Source organism: Triticum aestivum, chromosome 6B (assembly GCF_018294505.1).
Source record: "Triticum aestivum cultivar Chinese Spring chromosome 6B, IWGSC CS RefSeq v2.1, whole genome shotgun sequence".
NCBI lineage: Eukaryota > Viridiplantae > Streptophyta > Magnoliopsida > Poales > Poaceae > Triticum > Triticum aestivum.
In genome coordinates, this window is record NC_057810.1 from 64,360,403 (window position 1) to 64,384,633 (window position 24,231).

General features: G+C 44.0%; 2 long non-coding RNA genes across 30 annotated transcripts; one reads left to right on the forward strand and one right to left on the reverse strand.

Moving 5' to 3' along the window:
* Positions 1–5,000: 5,000 nt before the first annotated feature.
* On the forward strand, positions 5,001–16,997 carry LOC123135803 (uncharacterized). Of its 25 annotated transcripts, none has more exons than XR_006466239.1 (16): positions 5,001–5,422; positions 5,514–5,941; positions 6,191–6,470; positions 6,543–7,231; positions 7,585–7,635; positions 7,729–7,811; positions 12,561–12,767; positions 13,001–13,725; positions 14,033–14,153; positions 14,268–14,332; positions 14,411–14,684; positions 14,919–15,096; positions 15,320–15,406; positions 15,516–15,561; positions 15,656–15,732; positions 15,978–16,997. It is a non-coding gene; the product is annotated as an uncharacterized lncRNA (long non-coding RNA). The 25 variants fall into 25 exon arrangements; XR_006466238.1 differs by having other exon boundaries at positions 15,656–15,707; XR_006466231.1 differs by having other exon boundaries at positions 14,033–14,179; positions 14,411–14,459; positions 14,556–14,684; positions 15,516–16,997.
* LOC123135805 (uncharacterized) lies at positions 8,352–11,626 on the reverse strand. Of its 5 annotated transcripts, none has more exons than XR_006466242.1 (6): positions 11,419–11,626; positions 10,827–10,885; positions 10,427–10,668; positions 9,819–10,238; positions 9,384–9,475; positions 8,352–8,880 (listed from the first exon to the last, which is right to left on the reverse strand). It is a non-coding gene; the product is annotated as an uncharacterized lncRNA (long non-coding RNA). The 5 variants fall into 5 exon arrangements; XR_006466240.1 differs by having other exon boundaries at positions 10,427–10,678; XR_006466243.1 differs by having other exon boundaries at positions 9,819–10,219; positions 10,427–10,678; positions 11,419–11,625.
* Positions 16,998–24,231: the final 7,234 nt, after the last annotated feature.

Consider the following 24,231-nt stretch of genomic DNA (forward strand, 5'->3'; position numbering starts at 1 on the left):
GCTACGTTCTTCTGCATGCTATTTCCTCTTATGTGTTAATACACGCATGATGAATTATATCAGTCACCATATTTCATCATGCATTTCAAATTCTTCATAACATATGTTAAATGCGTGTATGAATTACAAGATATAGGTGTAGATCTCCATGATTCTACTGTTCAAATGTGCATTGCTTTAAAAGAAAATTCCTCACATATGCACATCTTCAGGGGGAGTTCTTCTATATCTTGCAATCAAATTCCTCAATAGCAGTATTTACACTTCATATGTTTCTCCCCATTGAAAACTTAACCTATATTGTCATCAATCACCAAAAATGGGGAGATTGTAAGTGCATCTAGAGCCCCTTAGTGATTTTGGTGTATTGAAGACTTATAGGTTAAGGGACTGATGCGTTTGTGAGTGTACACATGTCTATAAGTCTTTGAGGAGTTTGATATTTACAGATAAAGTCGACCCCTAAAAATGAATGTCTTCAACTGAAGACTTTGGATTTCTGAAGACTTTCAGAAGATTTTGAAAGTGAAGAAATTGGTGTGATCCTGAAGACTTAGTATTCATGCGAGGAATATGAAGCGTGAAGACTTTTGTTTTCGTAGTTTCATTTCTCTTTCTTGAGTCATAGGAAACACCATACTATTAAAGGGGGTCGAGGAAAAACTAAGGAAAAGTTTCCGAGTGATGCTCATCTCAAAATCCTATACCTACCTTCGAGTGAAGCCATTGGAAATCTCATGCAGTTCAGTCAATTCCTTCAGTGACAGAGACGAAGATCTTCTGGTCTCTGAGGAATTTGTTCTAACCGAGGAGTTAGGAATTCGCCAGTGCGGATTGCCTACAAGTGAGGAACATGATAGCTCTGAGGAATTTGATAGTCAAATTCCGACCGTTCCTGTGCTACGCGCCAGCTGTCCCAAAATATCTTATACACCTAACGGTTATATCATTGAAGGGCATTTATGTCTTATCATGTCGGGCTGCTCCCTAGGCTATAAATAGCCACCCCCTACAACCACTAGCTGGTTGGCTGTTTTGAGAGAAACTGACATTTGTCATTGAGAGCATCCCATCCTCCGAGGACTTTGAGCAAAATCATCAAGTGAGGAAAAACCCAAACCAAAACACCTACAAACCCAAAGTGATTGAGCATCACTGAAGAGATTATTCCTGAGTGGAACCACCGCTTGTTACCTTTGAGGACTATGCATCCTCCAGAGGGTTAGGCATCAGGGTCTAGAGTATCCAAGAGGAAATTGTGGATCGCCGAGTGACCGAGTTTGTGAAGGTTTGGAAGTCACCTGAAGACTTACCATGAGTGACTGGGTGAGGTCTGTGTGACCTTAGCTCAAGGGGAATACGGTGAGGACTAAGTGTCCTGGACTGTGCGTTCAGGACTGGGTGTCCGGGACTGTGTGTCCTCAGGAATACCTAGCCACCCTAACCAGACGTACAACTGCCACATCATTTCGAACTGGTCTACCAAATCATTGTCTTCACCGAGCTAACTGGTTCTATTTTCTCAACTCTCTCATTTCCTCATTGCTGTGTTATGCACTTGATCATTATTGTTTGAAGATTTTGACTGAAGACTTTCTCCATTTCCTCAATTCTATTTCTTCAGTCTGTTTGTCTTCAGCATGCTTATCCTGTGTTACGCTTCCTGTACTCTGTGCTTGTTTTTATTTCCTCATGATGACTATGCTTATGCCCTGTTATGTTTGCATCTGAGTACTTATTATGCTGCTAAGTTCACCTAGGAATTTCCTCACCCTGAAATTCCTCAATGAAGAATTCATAAAAATCGCCTATTCACCCTCCTTCTAGTTGACTTAACGCACTTTCACCATTGGTGACTAGAATGTATGTTAGAGGGGTTCAGGAAGATTGTGTGCAAAGGTGAATGTGTTCGGCATCACGAGGCCTACCATTCCGAAACTATCCTCACAAAACCATATTGCTACCTGCTTGATCATCTCAAAAGCGGGAGATTTCATAAGGAGAGAACTCAGAAACCAGAACGGTGGAATGGCACAAGGCACTATTAATTTGCTCTATAGGAATCCAACGCCAACCTCCTCTCCATTTAGCACTTAGTATTTGCTTTGGCTCATGAGCCATTTTATAGCTACTAGAGAGCCATCCATTGTTTATATGGACATGGTTGGGATCCGTCTTAACCAGGGCCGGGTATAGAGCAGTAACTAAGTTTACATGTACTCTCCTCGTCCCAAATTAAGGGTCTCAATTTTGTACTAAAATTAGTATTAAGTTGAGACACTTATTTTTGGGACGGAGGGAGTACTATCTACAACAATTTTTAGATTTACCTCACTTTGATAAATCCGGTATGCTCGTCCCATGAAACAGTTGTTTGTAGAGAACCTCACATCAGGCCCACTAAAGTTGCAAAAGGTACTTATCCACACTCATTTGGTTGACTAAAATGAATCTATCTTTCTTCGGTTGATCAGTTAGACTACAATGTTCCTTTGTTTGTCTCCCCAACAGAATGGATATGTAATTAAATATGTTTAGGAAACACACACAAAAGAAAGGAATCTACTTCATGTACGAAGATGATTTACAGAAAACCAAAAATCAAGACGTGTCATAATTCTAAAATCATCTTGCCAACTGATCAAGACCCATCAAGGTTTTTGTTTTTGAACTAGGCATATCCCTTTTCATTATTAACTCAACTAAAAAAATACTACTGTCTGAACTAGAGAAAGTAAGGGGGTAGGAAAGAGAAAAGTGAGTAAAACACATCACCGGGAAACTCACAGTAAGTGCTCGTCATCGAAACATCCACTGCGTGACAAAAATTCGACAACACCAAACTAACCTACCACCAGTTCAAAGGCCACGCAGGAGCAGATATAGCTAACATAGGCCCTCAGGCAGCCAAAATCAACAGCCAGCTGGACGAAGCACTTTCTGCGCAGCCAGATAAATCCTCGTCATGTTCCTGTCATTATCCCAATCAAGTTTGTGTACTGCAATTTTTCTGATTGGTTCCTATTGGAAATTATCTTAACATTTTTATATCATCTCTTATGTATTTTCTAGAATGGAAAATCTCTACAGAATTTTTTAAAAGAACTTTTTAGAATTTGTTTTTTGCAACAGAAAAATCAACGGAATTTTTCTTACGGATTTTTTGGGACTCACATTGTCACTAGGCCGCCTACATGGTACAGGTCCAATGCACTATTAGTAATCGTCCAACGAATCGCCCTACCAGGCATGGGCATCCAACCAATTCGCCCCTAAAGAAACGAGATATTTGGATTTTGGCCACTTTGTTCATGGGGCTTCGCACATTTGCCACTTTGGAGATTTAATTCACACAATTTCCACTTCAGTCGTTGCATCCTTGATTAGTATGCCATTAGCCCCGTTTTAATTGGTTTTTTTTACATTAACAAGCTAGTGAAAATACTAACTTACCCCTATCCACAAGAAGGAAATGTTCCTACTTCACCACTATGAAGAAGGACAGAAGCTAAGGAAAATCCTGATAATACCCAAGAAGAAGTTGATCCTAAAGATTCTCTAGCTTCCTGTTGAGGTTGGAGATTCCCTGGCTTCCCGTAGAGGAGTGACGTAGTTGAATAGGGGCTCACCTTCAACATGACAAGTTAGTCACGAAGCAATTCTTAGTGTTGAAACATTGTCGCACAATGGCCAGAAGTTATCACCATGGGTGATTGGACTGGATCATGTACAAAGGTGAATGTGTTTGCCATCCCCAGACCTACAATTCCCAAACTATTTCAAATAAATCTATAATACTTCTCCATCTAAAAAATTAGGGGTTTCAGAAGGAGAGAACGCAAACAAGAATGACATATTGCATGCACTATTATATATGGAGCCAAAGCGAGCCTCCTCTTTTTTCAGCAATTTGCATTTTCTTTGGCTCATCCATAGTCCATTTTATAGCCACTTGAGAGTCGTCCTTTCGTCCATAAGAACATGGCGGGGATCCTCTTTAAACATCACCAAGCATAGATCAACAATTAAGTTCACATGCACTATCTACAATTAATTTTAGACCTGCCTACCCATTTGCTCTCGTACGCGAGGGCACCCCAAGCGCTAGGGTTTCTCGTGCCTCCCGCCAGCGCCGGTCTACCTTATTTTCTATGGTCTTAGGGCCATGGAAGAGCGGTGGATCCAGGCCCTTGCTGTCGGGAGGGCTTCATTTTCAGATGCTTTTTGAGTTCTGTTAGGGTTTGTGTCCTGCTTAGAGAGGCAAGACGACGACTCTCTGGATGTGGAATAAGGTCCTCCTCGCCTAGCCCCATCCCGGTGGTGTTTTTAGCATCATCGGAGGACGTGTGAAGGTTTGTCTCCGGCGGATCTCACATGTTTCGGTTGGCATTTGTCTTTCATGTATCCGATCTTCGTTTGCCTATGTTCATGTGTCTACAGGTAGGATCCTTTAAATCTACGCATCTATTCATTAGCGGGGTTTCTGTCCCAGTGCGGTAGTCCTCTGGGGTCTTAGCACGACGACTTTCCAACTGTCTACTACAACAAGGTTTGCCCGGCTACGATGAGGGAGGGTCGATGACGGCGGCGCGCCTTCGGCTCACTGCAATGCTTTTAGTCCTGGCTAGGTGGTGTACGGACGTGGATGCATTTTTTTTACGTTTGGTGTTACTTGTACTACCTTGACAGAAGATGAATAGATTGGAAACTTTTCTCGTAAAAAAATAGACCTACCTCTTCACTTTTATAAATCCGCTATGCTCGTTCCGTCAAATAATTTTTTAACACAACCGCTAAGTTGCAACACGTAATTGCTCATTTCTTAATATATTTATGGGATCCAACATTTCTTAATCTCTACTCCTAATGGAGCAATTGATGAATAGTCCACACGGTTTATTTTCACTGGTTTATTTTCGTCATCCTTCCACCTCCGGTTTTTTTCGTCATCATCTCACCTCCGTTAACTCGCAACCCTCCCGCGAAAAAAACCCGTGCCAGAAAAACCCGTACCACGCCCCTCCTCTCGATCCAGAGAAAAACCCGTACCACGCCCCCTCCTCTCGATCCAGATGCGACCTCTCTCCCGCTCCGCCGCCGCCCCTACTGCTCAGCCGCCGCCCCCTCGATCTGTTTCCTGTGGCCAGATCCGGCCGGGGAGCCGCCGTAGAGCCTCCACGTCGTCGGAGCAGAGCAGCCCGAGGTGGGTGCCGATCTCGTCCCGCAGATCACCGGCGGGGCCACGACCACCTCATTCACTGTCGCGGTGGTGTTTCTCCCCGCGTCGCCGTCGTTGGTTCGCCTCACCCTCCTCACCCTGTCGGCTGCAACCGCTCCTACCCTCCACGGTGCTCCTCTTTGGCATCCACCGCAGGCCAGTGAGCGGCCACGACCAGAAGTCAGGGAGGCCTCTATTCCTCATGTATGCAAAAATCCAGGGTATTTGATACAGATGCTGTAATATTCTCTGGTTCTTCGAACTTGTGCTAAATATTCTCATGCCACTTTTGTAGGAACCGGGATGCGGTTCTGGCTTGTGGGCACATGAGAGCCTGACGATTTGAACACTAGCCTGTTTTCTTCTGTAGGAAAGTGGCATCCTTGACCTGATGGAAAGTTGGAGACAGACATCAAATTGGCTGCGGATCATTCTGAATGCTGGATTTCATGCCATCACTCTGACGAAAGCATCTGTGCATCTGTTCTGTTCTGTATGTTGCCAGCTTGGCCTGCTGCTATAAATATAGCACCAAATCTACCAGGTTCAAACCATTCATTGCCTCATTAGAAGCCTTCCAGTGTTCATTGTCGCAAGGTAACCGACTCTTTTGGCTTTCTGCAAGTGTTTTTATTTTCTCTACTCATATGTTCGCTGGAGCCAGGATATGTTCAGGCTAATCATGCTGGATTGAGGTGTCATGGTAGATGTATTAACACATAGGTAATATCAGAAATTCAGAATATACCTTCCACTGGGTGTGAATAATATAGTGAGATGTACCTTACAATGTCTATGTCAGATGTTAGTACCAAAGTTCAGCCATTTTTTTTTTGCTGAGTTGTCTGATTTCAGAGCCAAGAAAATGTCTGCCGTGTTTGTTTTGTACCTGGCACACTAAATAATTTATTTTAGTTAATCTCCTGGGAAATATGTTATTGCTTTCTCATGAACTGCTTATTGTTCTTTCAGGTTGCTGTCTGATTGTGTTATTCTACCTCGACTGCAACCGGTCATGGTCGTCTCTGCGCTGCCGCCCCCTCGCATCGCGCCGTTGCCTCGCGTAGGACTACGAGCATGTGACGCTAGGTCGAGGTTTTCTTGTCTCGTCAGGATTCTCGTGCTGCGAATTTAGTAATGGGGCAATTTTTTGGGTGTCCTAATTTGTTTGCGGATTGATGAGAATTTGGCGAGGGAGATCTTAAACCACCTGTCGCTGCGGCACATCAATTGTTGAATTCGCTTGAAGGAGGTGTGTTTCCTCTCTGTTCCCTTGAGCCTATCACCATGATTTTACATCGAGATGATGTTTCTTCTTCAACAGGCGATGGCGAACAACATGGGAACAAGGAGGAACTTTACATCGAGCCGATGTTTCCTCTCTCCCATTCTCTTTCCTTTCCGAGCCGTTCACAATCGTTAGAGGTGGACATTGATTGGGAGGGAGGATAAGAGGCCTCAGATCGTGGATCCTCTTTGATCCGGACCTCCTCGACGCCTTGCGCGCCGTCATCTACGCATACTCCACGCGCTCTGGTGCGAAGTGTCCACACATGCGCCCGACTGGGACGAGCTCGGCGTGCTTCTGCCAGGCCAAATGGTGCCATGCCCCTGCTGTTGTGGACCTGTGGTGGTACATCAGCGAAGATGATGATGAGGTGGCGCTACACGAGCGGTCGTGCCGCCACCCGATGCACCATCACGCCTTGCGCAGGGGTGCAAGCAAGATGGCCTGGTTCATCATGTGCGGCGCATGGAGTGGTCGGCTGGTTGCCATTGGCTCTATGAACATGGCTCGGCCGCTGCCATCACTGTGAACCGCATGTTGTTCCTCAGATGCAACAAGAATGACTTCTTGGGTTCACTGTACTTTCTAAATGGTTGTAACTTTTTTGCTTCTGAAGTGTCACAGGATACCAAAAATCTCGATGATATATTAGTCACCTGCAGTCCTTGACAAGAATTGATCCAAAGGACGAAGACTTATAAAGTCCTCAAGCTCATAAACTACAGGTTTGTTATTATGATCTCATTATAATTTTCTTGTTGATTTTTTACACTTGCAGCACTCTGAAGTTACAGTAGTCAGGACTTGCTTTTCTACTTCGATTTTCAGCTTAGTTTGTGTTAGTAGTTGTACCAAATTCACTGTAAGTTTTGCCTCTTGATGTGTTGTAATCTCTACTCTAAGTTCAATGTAACTCTGATTCTAAGCTTTATTAGTCACTTTTCCCATGTCTTACAGTACATCTGAATATGAGTTACACTAACCAGAAGTGGATTTTCCCCATGTTTTTGTGCAAAGTTCAATATAACTGTTATATTCTTGAGTTTTTATATTGGATTACATTTTTGGTTTGCTGCAGGAAGTTGGAAGCAGAGAAAATGGATTGGGACAAGGAGCCAGACAGAGGATGGTCAGTGAGTTTGCTCCTTTTGATCATCAATTATCAAAACTTGACATTTTCATGATGAATATTCTGAAGATAAACAATCTGCATGTATTAAAGAGGAGGGGCTCAGCGGAACAAATGGCCAAGGAGAAAAAAATAGCTATCGCCACAAGCATCAGGATATGTGGGCTTCATGTAAGGTGAAATACAAGCATGTTAATTATTGTATGATATAGCTTTTGTTTATATATACTTATATAGTACTAGCACATATGCCCGTGCGTTGCAACGGGAGAAAAAAAATACTAATCAGTTAGAATTGTATGTAGAAAACTTAAATGAAATTATTTTAGCAGTCATCTTGATTATTTGATTTTGGGCTAAACATGGCTGTCCAAGCATCTTCATACCAAATAATCAATGCTATTTCTATTGGGCATCACAGAATACATGGGCTGTGACAATTTTAAATTGTACAATGTTTTCTGCTGATCATATAAATCATGGATCAAGTTGGAGGCTTGCAAGTGATGATAACTTGCAAAACTCTTCTGGGTGACTCCTCTTCTAGTTGGGAATCTTGTTGCAATCATGTATCCGACCACAACACATACGCTGTAAAATAAAGAAAACCATGTTCATCCATCCTATTGCAGAGTGAACAACAGCATTCTGCAACTCGGCAAGAAGGCCGAGGCGTTACAACTCTCTCTGCCGAAACATTACATAGAGACTGATTATGAACACAAGCAACACTACCGTCATATGAAGAATCACTCACAGCGAAAATGGAGCTGACATATTTGTCCTCAAGCCAGCTTCCCACAAAGCAAATACAGGATGTAGTGCAAAATACAATGTTCCGTCGCGGCTCTCGGTTCCTCAATTACAGTATCTCAGGGAAAAATAAGGTTCCTACACATTTTGTAGTGATAAAAGAATTGTTGGGAGAGTAATAGTACCATTTGTTGAAATTCTCCCTGCAAGGAGAGCAGAGTCTGGCTCCTAAGATCGACTAAGTACCCTTCTCCGTAATGGAACATGCAGTAGCTGAAAGAACCACCTCAAGATGATTGGTCTCCTTGCAGACCATGCTTCTCCTCGAGCTGGATGCTTCATCTGATTGTTCAATCCATTTTCCTTGATGCTTCATCTGATTGTTCCCTGTTTGTTTCTTCCCTTCCTTATTTCCCTGTTAAGGGAACTCAATTCTTAAACTTATTTCTCGCTGTTGGCTTATTGATGATTCCGAAGACTGCTTGTTGACACCTAGGAAATTCAAAGGCATAAGGAAATTAAGAGGATTGGGTGTAAAGGGGCGAGGTGGGACTATTTAATAGAAGGAACAACCATCTTTTCCACAAAAAACACTGGGCTAGCTTAGTTGGTTGTGGCAATAGGTATGCGACACGGAGATGGCTTCGTGGGCGGGTGTTTTTGCCCAAGAAAATTGAGCGAGGGAGGGTAGGTGAACAGATCAAAAATACCATAAGTCAAGTTGGTCTTTGCTGCAGCTAGTTGCACCAAGAGTTGCTCTATTACATGTACTGATGCGCGGTAAAAGGATTTAGATTCTCTAATGTTATTGTCTAAAACCAACAAGGAATAATAAAAATAATATTTGATCAAGGATGATGCAGCTCCTTCAGCAAATTTTCGTGAAGTTCTGCTACCTGGTATAACATGTTTACTATTTGTATTATCACAGCTAACCACTAATGCGCACCTTCAACCAAATAACTACAGAGATGTACAGTGGAACCATTTAGTACCTGTGACCACGGCGACGATCTTTTTTTGCTGGAACTGTTCTTTTTTTTTTGCTGGGGCCGGCCAACTTTTTTGCTGGAAACATAAATTTGTTCTGTTGGCAAAAAATATAAATAGAGCATTAACTAACAGCAAGGCTATTGGATTTTGAAACCACAATAGTGAAATAAATAGGTAGAAATTCAGAAGAACTACTGCTATTTAGAACTGTAGTTGTTTAAGTCTGATATTAAAAAGACCAGTGTCTAAGAGTCAAACTACCTAACTGTGGTATTAAGCACGGACAATCAAATGTTAAAAAGATCAGCTTTGTGGTACGTCATAACTAAACATATTCTGAAATCTGCATCCACGGGGAGATAAAAGTCGCTAGCTAGCACAACACATAATCTTTTTGACATCTAAAGGACCAGCAGAGTAGCACATCACTGTTATACCTTAATAGTAACTGTTAAGAGAAGGAACAAATCTCGCTGGGAGACACCAGATACCATCACAACTTTGAACCTGCCACAAGGGATATCTCCCACGACGTGCCTCTTAAGACCAAATTCAGCAATCAACACCTCGTCAATTTGCTCTACGAAGTTCAGGCAACCATCATTAGGCACAAAGTCAGCAATCTTCTCCCGTTCTTCATCAGGTGGTGGACACAAGCACACTTAAGGATGACCGAGCTAGGTTGCTTGGCCTCAATAGTGGATACCACACCCGGGTAGCGTGTTGGTCAAGTACTTGCAGATGCTATTGCCGTCGCTCGCGCTCGAACATAGGGTTCGTGGGATTCCCGGTGGTATGTGTGCGTGACCTCGTCGGAATGGGGGTGCAGCAAAAAAAACTGATTCCAATCCACACCTCTTTTAGATAATAGCACAAAAGATGGGAGAAGTTACAACATAAGTACATGATGAAGGTTGATTTATTATCTCAAAAGATAATATGGTTGGTCCATAGAGATTTAGCTATCCTTAAACATAGGCTTAAAAACTGCATTAAATTTTTATGCAGCGATGACAGATGAATAGGGGGCACATGGGATACTGACCTGATACTTCAGAGAAGAATGGTCAACAGTTAGCATTAGAGGATGTCAATTCTTGTTGCATGTGCCTCGCATCATGTCATACATAACCAGAGGTCCTTTTTCTGTCTAACCAATCTTCCATCATGACAGAGATATGCCAATGACAGTTTTCCGATACCTGACTTTTAGACGTAATGGAGGCACAATTACAATATCTATTCTTCATATAAAAAACAGAGGGCTTGATGATCCTTATTGAAGATCTGAAAACAACTGAAGATATTGTTTGTACAAAAATCAACAATTATATGTCCAATTAGTTGTTGCCAGCAACCAATTAGTGAATCAAATAACAACGATTTGGAGCTTGAATTAAAGGAATTGGTTCAGTTAAATCTTGAGTCGATGGCTAGGTTGTTACCTGACGAAAACATCATGCTGCCCCTGCCACCGGCCCAACAACTTGAACCCCGTCCTTCTCTGCATCAGGACAAGCCATTACGCCAGTCAAAGATCTAGCTTGTGAACTCTGCCACCATGCGCTCGCTGTATGGCGCCACCATGCATGTGAATTTCAGCAATTTTGTTTTGAGGAGAACACATCACTCTTCTTATTTTGTAATTCCTTTTTATAAGCTGTATATAAGAGCAACCATAATGTGCTTTTCTATTTAAAAATTGAAAAAAAGTCATCTCTTATAGGCATAACAAAAGAAAAGTGGAGGGCACTGTGAACATCAAATTTGTATATTAGCACATCTCATGGGAAATATTTTGCTAATTCATGAATTAATACACATGCATTAGCCATCACATTAGCAAGTCTATAGATACATGCCACTCTGTAGCTGAGAATCAATTAGAGATTGAAAGCGAGATCTGTTTTCGGTGGCCGCTGTGCATCAATTGAGGAACTTTTTGTGGCTGCTCTCCATCGAATAGCAATTGAATCTCAATACCAATTAGAGAAGGGAGAGGTCGCAATGCTTATTAGAGAAGGGAGAGGAACTTACAGTAGCTACTCTGCATCAAATGTGCCGATGCAACACATGTTGTTTCCTTACCTAGGGACTTGTCCCTTCGGCCGGCGTCCAACGGCAGCAGTAGCACCACCGGGGCTCCAATCCAGCCCCGCAGGATCCCGCCACCTCTTCCTTCGCTTATTCCTCCCGGCTCTCTCTCTGGCCGCACGCAGTGCAGCCGCCGTGCACCTCGCCCCCCCCCACCCCACGCGGGAGACGGGACCTCCCCGCCGTTCGTCGCGCCCTCTCCTTCTCCCTGCCTCTCCTCCTTTATATCTTCCCTTACCTCTGTCTTTCTCACAGGTGCAGCGCCGCCGTCGCCATGGAGAGACCCCGCCGGAGAATATGTCGGCCAGCATGGCGAACACCTCGAAGATGAGCCCCGTGCCGTCGGCGCCCGTCAGTTCAAGCACGGTGGTCGTGGCCGCCGGCGGCGACGCCGTTTGTTCGCACGGAGAGGCGAGGTCGAGGAGAAGGTCGGGGTTGCGGAGGATGGCGGCGCGGCGCCTCGGGGTGGCGCGCAGAGAGGTGCAACGGTCGTTGCTTGTGGTCGCCGGCGACGGGGATCGGGCGCCAGCGCACGACCGAATGGGCGTAGTCGCCGGCGCATAGTGGATAAGAGGAAGGAAAGGACTGCGGACTGAATTGAAATTCTTATAGGGTTGTTTTTGTAAACGTGAAACGTTTTTTCTGGGTGCCACTAAAACAGGGACGGCGGGTTGATTTCCTGTGAACCGAGGGGCTTTCTTGCAAAACAATGACGACGTACGACCAGAAGCAATAACTGGTTTATTAGTAGGTATAGATATAGATATAGATTTAAACTCAACATGTCGTTTATGAGAGAGAGAGAGAGATTACCACTCAAATTAGTATTTAATGTAATGAAGGTCAGACTTTTGTCTGGTTTGCAGGAGAGAGGGAGGTGTTGGCCAGGTCATGGTTCAGTTCTTTTCACCTCATAGTTATCTTTATTTATGTGTTAAGCTTTTTTTTCTTTTGGTCCTTCCCAATTGAGGCTTCTTGTGCACCTTGATTTAGTTCTGTTCTTTATTTGGTGCCAATATCTTAGGACAATACTTTCATGCATGTATTATTTCCAGCATTCAAATTTGAGACCTTTGTTCCACTAGGTTCGTTGCATTCACCTTATTGAAGATAATAAACACTTATTGAGGAACATGCTAAGGATGGAGGAACGGACGTCAAGTTCCAGTATGCAGCTCGATTCATTGCTCAGGATAATTCAGAATCTAAAATTTGAAGGTGAGGTAGAGGAATATTGCCATACCTGAGGGCGTCGCTGTCCGGTTTATTTTTGCTGTTCGGATCGCTGCAAGGTGAGTCGAATCAATCTCGTACGCCTTAGGCTATGCCCCAACTTTCTTGATATTCGTCGACATCTTCATAGTAGGATCAGATTTGCTGATTGTTTTTCAGACTACAAAAATCATTGTATTTCATAAATACTCCATGTGACTACCCATTTTTTGTTGGATAAAAAACAGGCAGTTGGTTATTGGGTTATTCGTGTTTGTTCTCAATTTCTCATGTCGCTCTCTTCTCTGTCCAGGGATACGGGTGCCAGGACGACACCATCTTCTGCGGCGTCTTGGACGGGCACGACCAGTGGGGCCACTACGCGGCCAAGGCCGTCCGGGAGTCGCTGCTGCAATCGCTTCTGTGCCGCTGGCAGGAGGCCGTCGCGCTGGCGTCGCTCATCGACGGCGAGAAGAGGCTCAGCAACTGCCAGTTCGACCTCTTGAGGCAGTCCTACCTGGCCGCCGCCGCCGCCGTGGACGAGGAGCTCCCCGGATTCGGCGCCTTGACGCCGACAACAGCGGCTGCACGGCTCTGTCCATGGTGAAGCAGGGCGACCTGATGGTGGTCGTGAACGTCGGCGACTCGCGGGCCGTCCGTGCGACCACGTCGGACGACGGGGACGTCACGACCATCCAGCTCACCGTCGACTTCATGCCCGACTTACCCCGTAAGTCGTCGTGAGAAGACTAGAAGACGGACAGTCCATTCCTGACACGGCCATTGCTCACCCACGTTCGAATCTGAATCGGAGAGGAGAAGGCGCGCATCATGCAGTGCGAGGGCTGCGTGCACTGCCTCGACGACGAGCCCGGCGTGCACCGGGTGTGGATGCCCCACCGGGAGGCGCCGGGTCTGGCCATGTCGCACACGTTCGGCGACTACTGCATTAAGGACTACGACGTCATCTCGGCGCCGGAGGTGACGCAGAGGAGGATCACCGCGCGGGACCAATTCGTCATCCTGGCCACCGACGGGGTAAGCGACAGATTCTCACACAGTCACAAAGTATTTTTATGATGTGCCCAAATGGATTATGGACCGTACATTGATAACGATCTAATGGTTAGGATGATGCATCATTTGATAATTCAAGAAAAGGTCATGTCTTTACAGAAATGTTCAATTTCCCCTCAGTTTGAACTTGTAAGGTGTACTAATTTTTTAAAAATTCAAACTTATCTAATTTTGACCAAGTTTGTAGAATAAAACATAAATATCTACTATAGAAAATTAGTATCATTAGATTCATGATGAAGTATATTTCCATATTTGATTTATTTAGGGGTTGTTCAGAAAGCCTCCACGCCCTCGCCACGGAGCGGATCGGACGGAGCGACCTTCTGACCACTCTGTAGATTATAGTGGCATGCCACTCCGCTCTGGAGCGGAGCTGTGGAGTGGGAGTGAGTCCGAACACACCTTTAGTATTGTAGGTGTTAGATGTATTTTGCTACAGATTTGATCAAACATAGGAAACTTTGACTTTTGGAAATTTAATTCACCTTATATTTTGACAGACATGGAGTAGTAATTGCTGGGACCAGATCCATGCACCATCATCTGAAACCCATGTATTCATGAGGTGTGGTACATCTGTCATGTGATTTATGAATGTGCAACGCGTGGATTTAAATTGTTTGACCATGCCTTTCTTGTTTAGGTAAAACTAAGTAGTTGTGGCAGCTTTGGATGAGACAACCCAATTCCTGGTAAATTGGACATCATCAATGAGTTTGTCGAGTTTGATTGAACTCTCACACTTTGAACATGCTCTATTTAAAGCAAGGCCATCCCTGTCATAACAGATACAGTAAAATGCCAACACATATATGATTGATGTTATGACAATATACTTGACTTTGGGGGTGACGAGATCGACGGAAGCAACAGGAGCCCACAACTCTTGAGTTCAGCGGCGTCTACATGCCCTACATGTAGTTGTGCACCTCCTCCTCCTCCTGTTTTCTTGCATGTGATCAATGGTTTCAGATCTCTATTTATCACAGATTAGAATATATATTCTGTAACAATGCTTTCCTACATTTGGTGGATTATTGCATTTGTATTTTTTTATTGTTATCATCTAGAAGATTAGTTCTGTATGAATGCTTTTAACAATGCTTCTCAGGCCGTTCCCGCTGATGCTTTTGTTCATGTCGTCCCCCCAGTGCCTAGCATCACCGGCAACAAGTTCATCGCTGTTTGAGAAGGTGCCCTGCAGGGACAACCTGACACGGCCATTGCTCACCCACGTTCGAATCTGAATCGCAGAGGAGAAGGCGCGCATCATGCAGTGCGAGAAGACTAGAAGACGGACAACCTCCGTCGACCTGTCATCGAACTTCAGTATGCGTGCTTTGTTCTCTGAAACTGAATTCAGACCTTGAGTACTACTTTTATTTGAAAGGAAATATGTGCGTGATTCCACCAACTTATGCCAAAATGCATAACATAGCTTGGTATACACGAATTGCAATCTGAACGTTTTTCTCTGTGTCGTCGTCCTACTTTCTGGTTCTTTGTTATCTGTCATCTTGTATCTCTGAATTGTTGTTGGCTGCATGCGCAGCTGCTTGAGGCAGGAGCAGTGAATAGCATTGACCAGTAGGAGCAAGAAGAAGCGTCAGCTACCATTGCTGGCTGAGCTAGCTGCTAGGTTGCCTCTCTCTTTCCCTCGTATATGTGGGTTTGCAACAGCCAAAAGTACCCTCGCGATTCTTTATTTTCACTAACAATCCATATTTGGATGCCTTCTTTCTACCCAGCTTCGGTTACTTGCGACGGGTTGTGGGCTGCAAGTTAGAAGAATCGGTGCTGAAAACGTCTTCTGAATGTTAAAAAGCCAATGGGGTAGAAAGCTATGGAGATAATTGATTTGTTTCCATATCTATCTTTCTGTATTCAGACTCGGGGGGAGAAGGTGCTTCATGCTGATGGTGTATATAAGCTTGGCACAGGTATGGACTTCAATGTCAGGTTTTGGTGAGTAGCCCGAGCTTCCTGTTTTCTCTACAGATTCAGAATGAAAAGAAAAACAATCAATTTCAGAGTTTATTGCAGAATTTAGAAGATCAATGTATTGTTGCATTTTCACCTGTCGGCATGTTTAATAGACCATTTTCTAATGTTTTGGTGACCTGATGTATTGATTCTTGGGGTGTGTGACCAACTGATCATGCAGTATGTACTTTCATCTATTTCTAAATAGATGGTGTTTTTGTACATAGTGAAGAAGCATTGCAAGACTCCATCAGAAAATGGACCCGCGGTAGACTGCATCCGCATCGGCGCATGGGCGATGCCGACATTGGACAGCGGCAGAGCGTGCAAAGTCTGCGCTTCTGACGGACCTTCACCACCAATTGCCATGCTCTCTACCATCCTTCTCGCTCCTCCCCATCTCTATGCCACAGCTCGCAGGCTAGCCCAACCTCTGCTGCCTTCCTTTCTGCCTCACCTCCCCTGAACTATCTGCGCCGGCGGGACCTTCTTTTGTGAGACAGGAACTTGGGCGTGGTTCAGTCTTTTTTTGGGGGCTCAGTTCAGTCTGTGGTATGGTTCAGTTTAATGAAATAACGAAGATGACTTGCGTGACCCGCTCCTGTGTGAGATAGAAAATTGGGCTTGCAGTCTGGGCTTGCAGAGTTGCAGTTCAGTTATGGTGTGGTTAAGTTGAGAGTAAAAGATTCTCTCAAATAAAAGTTGAGAGTAAAAGAATGAAAAAGCAAAAGAGAGAGGATAAGAAATGTGTGCTAGAGAAAAAATCCTTCCATTTTTTTTACTCTCCACTGCACCTGTGCTTTCATTAGCTGCGGTTTGGGACTATCCAAATTTTTAAGTGTCATTCTCCTCTCCTATGTAGTACTCCCTCCGTTCCTAAATATTTGTCTTTCTAGAGATTTCAACAAGTGACTACATACAGATGCATATAGACATATTTTAGAGTGTAGATTCACTTATTTTGCTTCGTATGTAGTCATTTGTTGATATCTCTAGAAAGACAAATATTTAGGAATGGAGGGAGTACAATTTAGTGCTTCTGCCTACTTATGTTAAGATACAACTATTTAGGAGTTTCTGCCAAGTAAATAGAAGTGCGCTTTTCCTGACGGGCATTAGTATACTTCAGTTCTCTTTTTCGTGCCGAGTATACTTCAGTTCTACTAAAACATCCATCTTATTTGTATGCAAATATTTGTTATCATTCATGTTAGCTATATATATATATATACTAAGTTCAACATGCACACAAAGATGATCCGGTTGAGGTTTAGTGGCGTAATGTGTATCATTGCTGTATGCATGCTGAAAAGGTTATGTACATGGACTAAATTCACAAAATTATATTACCTCCGTCCTAAAAATCTTGTCTTAGATCTATCTACATATAGATGAATCTAACACTAAAACTTGTCTAGATATATCCGTATCCACAAATTTAAGACAAGATTTCTGGGACAGAGGGAGTAGTTGCTTGAGATTATTCACAGAAAGTGGCATTCTTAGAATGTCTCGGTCACTGGCATTCTTGCAAATCATATAAAATTTCGTAAATTACTATGTTTAACCAGAATTGGTTACTTGGTATGTGGGTTGAGAAGGAAGAAAGGAAAAAATGTCATATAATGATAACAAAATTTACAATGTCGCTTGATGTGCATGGTATCCTAAAAGTCTTTTGCCCCTCCAAGCATTCATGTGAAGCTCCGCCACTCATTGACTTGGGATTGATCATATTCATCGAGAATAGGTGGACAATGTGACGATCATCGACGATTCTTGTCTCCCGCACCAATGCATGATGTAGGCGGGGACTTGGGCAAAGGGGCGACAAGGGGGAATGCATCAGGACTCCTCAATTGTGGGTAGCGTTGGCGGCGACTCGGGCCGGGAAGCAACGAGCATCAACACTTCTCAATTACGGGTGGCAGGCTGGGGATTAGGCAAAGAGAGGTGGGCGGTTTTGCAGGGTGGATAAAAAAAGGCAGTGACGGGAGGAAAAAGTACAACAATAACATCGGGTCATTGCTGACGAAGGAGAGGCAGGGGTTAACATATTCAAGTGTGGCTAGGCGGAAAGTCGCGAGCGCCAGAGTTGGTGGCGGGTTTAGAGGTATCAAGGGCGTCCACGAAGACAACCTTAATAATTTTTATTTATTTATATGCATAGCCCGTACCAACGCACGGGCGTACCGGAGGCGATGCAGATCGAGTCGCCGCGCTTCGGATCCACCTGCCAGCTCGCCAGAGACGAACACCGCCGCGGATGCGAGGAGAACGGGACCAGACCGAGCACCCGTGCCCGTGTCAGTAAGCTCGCTGCGTCTGTCCCCGTTGGTCGCACCGCACACAGCTCGTCGGAGCCCTGACCCGCGTCGATGCGGTGGTCGGTGGGCGGATTCGCACGATCGACGCGCACGACGATGCGGCGAGGGGAAGGGAGATGGCTGAGATGTTGGAGTGAGTGGAGAAGAGAGGTGAATGAGCCACAAGACCGGCCGCGACATGCGACTGATGTGGCGGTCGGCGGGCGGAGTCGCGTGGTTGCGGGCTCGGTGACTCGCTCGGCGATGTGGCGGGGGGAGGGGAGAGGGCGAGAGGTGGCGGGTGAGTGAGCCCCAAGATCTTCCACGGCATGGGACATATCCGGTGGCCGGCGGGCGGAGTCGCGCGGGCGCCGCCTCGTCGAGGCACGCGGTGATGCGGCGGGGGAGGGGCAAGTGCGAGAGGAATTGAGTGAGTGGAGGGGAGAGTGGTGAGTGAGTGGGGTTAGGGTTGGGATGCGGCGGGTGGAGGGGAAAAGGCGAGGGGTGGCCAGTGAGCCCAGAGGCCACCGTGCCAGGTGGGCCGTCGAGCCGGCCCGTGAGGCAACTTTGCCGTGCCTGGGCCGGGGAGGCCAACACGCGTGCTTGGCCGGGAAGTGCCGTGCCTGGCCCGTGTAATCCTGGCCATGCCGTGCCGTGTCGTGTCGGGCCGGCCCATTTTTCCAGGTATACTGTAATCCCTCAAAAAAATATACTGTGGATAAGGTAATTTCTTTTATAGTTATTTTTAGGGGGCTAAGTTTGGGTGCTGGTTGGGCCGTGGTGGATGGCTAATTTGGGCCTTGTGTGCAAATTTTGCTCAACGATAAAAATGCTAGACTCGCATGTGTAGGAATTTATGATAAAAAACATAGATATTAAAAGTATACATACCTGACAATAAAAGTGTATACATATACTAAATATGGTTCATAAAAATAAATATTTTTTGTACTTACCTTTCATATACTAAGGGTATCACAATAAAACTGAGAAAAAAAATAAATATACTTGGTTGAAGAAGGTTTGTTTGCATGTTTTTTTCTCATCAAATATACACGGTAAATATTTATTGTTTTTTCTCATCTTAATATATGTTCTGTTTATATTAATTCCTAATATTTTTCATATAAAAAACAGTTAGTAGGACTTGAGAAGCGTCTGAAACTTGCATGGACATTGCTTAGTTTGTTACATAAACATGTCGTTACTTTTTCTTTTTGTTATCAATTTTCATTGCAAAATGGACTTCAATTATTCAGTAATTGTATTTGTGTTATATTGTTTGTGCATGTGAAATTTAACATGTAACTCTTGCAAACTTTTTCAAGAGCCCGTGACAACGCACGGGCACTCTACTAGTCAATCAATTAGCCATGCTATTCCTTCGTTCATCACATCAGTGGAATGAATGTAATTAACAGTTGGGGAAACACCAAAATGGGATTCTACTTCACATATGAAGATGACTTTTAGAAAACTAAAACTCAAGGCGTACTAAAATCAGAACATCAACCAATTCAGGTTATACCTTGTGGTGAGGCGAGGCGAGCAATCTCCAAATCATTCAGAAAAAACAATCAAGGTTATGCACCACAAATTTCCAGATTGGCTTCCTTATGTTTTACTGCTGGAAATTATCTTAAGAATTCTCTAAAATGGAAATCTCTACAGAATTTTGCAAGCGGCGCATTGTCACGAGGCCAGCTACAACTGCAGGCCCAACTACAGGCATAATGCACAAGTAGTCTCCAGCCCGCGAATGCATCAGCCCGGAACCAATTCGCAGCTCGACACTGCAGGCCCAACGAGAGCATGGACTTCATCCGCCGCTTGTTGCCACGGTGCATGTGTCCATTCCCCTGTGCAATTGTGCATGTACAGTGGCAGCCGTGCTGCATGTGCAGTGCATATACAGCGGTAGTTGCAGTGTTTCCTATGGATATGTTGACTTCTCTTCTTTCAAAGATATCAAGGAAGATCGTCTACAAAGCCATATACGTTCGCCATCCTGAGACCTACCATTCCCAAATGATCCTAACAGATCTATGTTGGTTTCTTCTTTTAGCATCTTGCATTTGCTTTGGCACCTAGGTGACCGGAGCGATGCATATGACATTTTATAGCCACCAATCTAGCATCTCCCTCTATTGAGATGGTTTGGCATCAATCGGTTATAATGGTCAAGTACAGAGCTATAATGGTTTTTATGTATTGTGTACTCTAGATTCTACTTCCTCCGTTTCAAAATAAATGACCCAACTTTAATACAAAGTTGGGTCATCTATTTTGGAACGGAGGGAGTAGCTTACATGGCATCTACGAAACAGCTTTTTACGGAGAGCTTGACACAGGACCCATGTGGTTAACTTTTTGCTAACCACTAAAGTTCCAAAAAAAGCTTAGCCACTGATGACTCTTTTGTTTGAAGTTCAAAAATTTACTATATGCCTCTACTACTTACTGGAGCTCCAAAAATTTAGTTGGGCTAATAACCCATTTTGTTGAAGTTTTGCTAAATATATGCGCCTATATAATAAGAGTGATGCACAGGTCATTTAATAGCCACTGGGTCTAGCATTTACGACATGTAGATGTGCTTCAGATCGATATTAACCACGGTTAAGTATAGAGCTATAAAATTCTCACCGTGTGATTTAAATTTTGGACTCACCCTCTTCAATTTCAGAAATGACGTATGGCTGCCCCCTAAAAAAATTGTTTACACAGTGGCGTGTTCTGAAGTACTTGGCTCGACATAGAGCAAAAAAAAAAATGTTGTCTTCTAGATATTTTTGGTATCTTTCTAAACAAATCAGTGACATGCCAGTCAAAAGAGCCCGCCACTCATACTTTAGCTCACGACTATTCTGATCTAAAATACCACTCATGAATTTTGTTTGACTTCACATGCTCAAGTTCCATACATCCTCCTCTTGGTCCTCCAAATATAAGAGCATCTACACAAGGGCTCCTCCCTTATGTCTGGGCGGATGACCCAGGAAAAAAACCCGACCGAGACGGACGCCTCATACTAGCACCGAACGCCCCCGCTGACTGGCACCCACCATATCCAACACAAATCTTGGACGGATACAGGGAGGCCCAGGCACGTCCGCCACGTAGGATCCGGCCCACGTTAGCCCATCCTGACCCCATGTATATTCGTCCTCAACCACTCCCGGGACCAAACCACCTCACTCCGCCCCCAAGCTCCCTTCCGATGATCTCTAGCCTTCTTTGGCATGGTGGGCAACGGATCCGAGTCCTAGACCTTTCGATATGTTTACTATGAACTCGTCCCACGCAGCCTCGAGGACGAGATGGCCATCTGCATTGTGCTCCGCCGCTCCCGGGAGTAGTCCACCCGACAGCGGTCGGACTCATTTGTGAAAGAGGAAAATGAAGGGCTCAGCTGGCCGCCGAACATGGACAGAGCAAAAACAATAAGGACCGTCGACAATGAAAATTTAGACTAGTTTTAAGTTGCATTAATTGTATGGATTTAAGATTTCATAATTGATGTATCCATTTTTTAAAGAGGAATTTTGAGGTGTGGCCTGTCATTGTCAATGGACGCACTCGAGCGCGTCTGCGAACGTATAGGATGTCAGATTTGCAAGTCGGTTGTAGATGCTCTATGCATTAGCCGTGGAAGCTAACTCAAACCAACCTTGATCACATACAACAACGGCCTCAAGCGCGCTAGTGACATGATCGGCAAATCACCCTCTCCCAGCGCAACGCCGCCGCCACCCGTATTTTGCATTTGGTGTCACACATGACATGCAGTCTCTTATGTACATTCAAACTCGATGCCTTCACTTTTGTGTATGCTGGTTCAGGGTTTACGGCGTCAACTTCTCTTACTTTACAGCACGACAACGCTGTATCATCACCATGGATGACCGGAACAGATTTAGAGATTAGAAAAGGGACCATGCAAAAAAGCACATGTGTTCGCCGTCCTGAGACCTACCATTCCTAGAAGGTAAAAGGAAGAGACGCTTTCCTCAGTCATCTTAACAAGCTAGAGATCTCAGAAGATAGAACTTGGTACCAGAATGATAGAATAGCATGAGATACTACCAATTTGCCATATATGCATCTAATACCAACCTCCACTCTTTTTAGCACTTTCATTTGGTTTAGTTCTCTCGTTAGCGCAGTGATGCACATCCATTTTATAGCCAATGAATCCGGCCTTTCCTCTAGATGGGCGTGGATGGGATCAATCTTCACCATCGTCAAGTTTGGAGCTATAAAGTTTTGATGTATTGTTTGCTCTAAATTTTAGACCTACCTCTTCACTGGGCAGCAGGCCATGTGGTGTTAATTTTTTTTTCTTTTGCATAGATATGTGGTGTTAACTTTTAGTTAGCCTAAAGTTCCAAGAAAATAGGTAGACACATGTTTTTTATCACTCTAGATGTGTTTGTTCCTCTCTGCCCTAGTCCCACTAGAAGACAAGCCATTGTCCTCTTTCCGGTCCATGTCGTGTCGCGCCTCTTTGCTTGGTAATTTGGTTGCGCCATGTTTTTTTCTTGATTATGTTTTTTTTGTAGGAACTGGACGGGCTGGTTTTCAAAAAAATTGAAATGTTCTGTATTTTTTCCAAGCAAGTGTGATGTTTTACATCACACAGTTTTTATCTAGAATACATATCTTATTGGGGGTCCTTAGATAAATAGGACACACAGGTTTTTTTCGTGAACCCTGTGTCATATGTACTATACATCACACATTTCACCCTTGCGTATGCAAAAAAGAATTGGCTGGAGGGCTCATAGTGCCACTAGCAAAGGTGACTCCAGTTGTCTCACTTGAGCCTACATTACACCTGCCTCCGTTGACCATATATATTTAGTCTCTCTCATGAACACAACATGAAAATGTTCAGTATTTGAAGACAACAAGATGAAAAGCCATTTTCATGTTAAGTTCATGAGACTGAGAGGCTAAATATCAAGACAATTAAATGTTCTGTATTTGGAGACATCAAGATGAAAATGTTCAAGACATCAGGACACTCCTTTTGTAGTTTAGGAGTGCATAAAAGACAAATACATAGTGTTGTTCCCCCGCAAAAAAAAATACATAGTATTGTTGATAGTATCAAGACTAACAACAGTAAAACTAGGAAACAGAAACCCATCTTCAATAACTATGTACCTGTCAGTTAACAACTTCATATGAATAAACCTTTAGATGAAGGTAGCAGCCAAGTCCCGAAAAGTAGCTGGCTTTGAACATTTTTGATTGGCGGATGCAGCTCATGGACGTGGACAAGGTGGCGCGTTTGCGAATGCTGGCTTGAAAGGTTTTCGATAGGACATCTGACGTGATAATTCCACGACATGCCCCAAGACAATGGCTTCATTAACCATAAAGTGACACTTTTCCCAATTCAAGACGAGACTAGTGTCTTCACATCTCTAAAAAACTCGATCTAGGTTGGTCAAGCAATCATCAAAAGAGGATCCATAAACGGAGAAATCATCCATGAATACCTCACAAATCTTTTCACAAAGTCAGATAATATAGCCATCATGCATCTTTGAAAGGTACCAGGTGCATTACACAAACCAAAAGGCATACGTCTATAAGCAAAAGTACCAAAAGGGCAAGTAGTTTTTGATTGATCCTCCGCTGACACGGGTATTTGAGAGAAACCAGAATAACCATCTAGAAAGCAGAAATGCGTATGTTCACTACAAGAAATATGTCAACTTATGACCTTCTGTCAGTGACCCTGGAAGAATTGGTCATAGATTTATGACCATTTGAGACCAATTGGTCAAAAGCTGTTCGAGGGGCTCCAAACCCTAAACCATTGCGACCATTTTGGTCAGAAAGGTCATAATTTCCTTACATGAAATGGTCATAAAGCTAACAGCGCTAGTCCGCTGCCTTATTTCTAGTTGTTAACGACCAATATAGATGGTCATAGCCTTGTAAATTGTGGTGGGTTGCTATGACTAGGCGCCACCTCATCAGTTTTGCCTATGTCATGTCCATGTGGCAGTTTTTGCCCTAGGTTGTGAAGCAACCTATATTTCTGTCATTCCCAAAATTCCCAAAAAAATCTCATAAATTCTTTGGGTCATATCTTCGTCAAATATGTAAAAACCTTCCTTGCCTAGTTCAAAAATAATTCAAAAATATTCATTTTCCTATT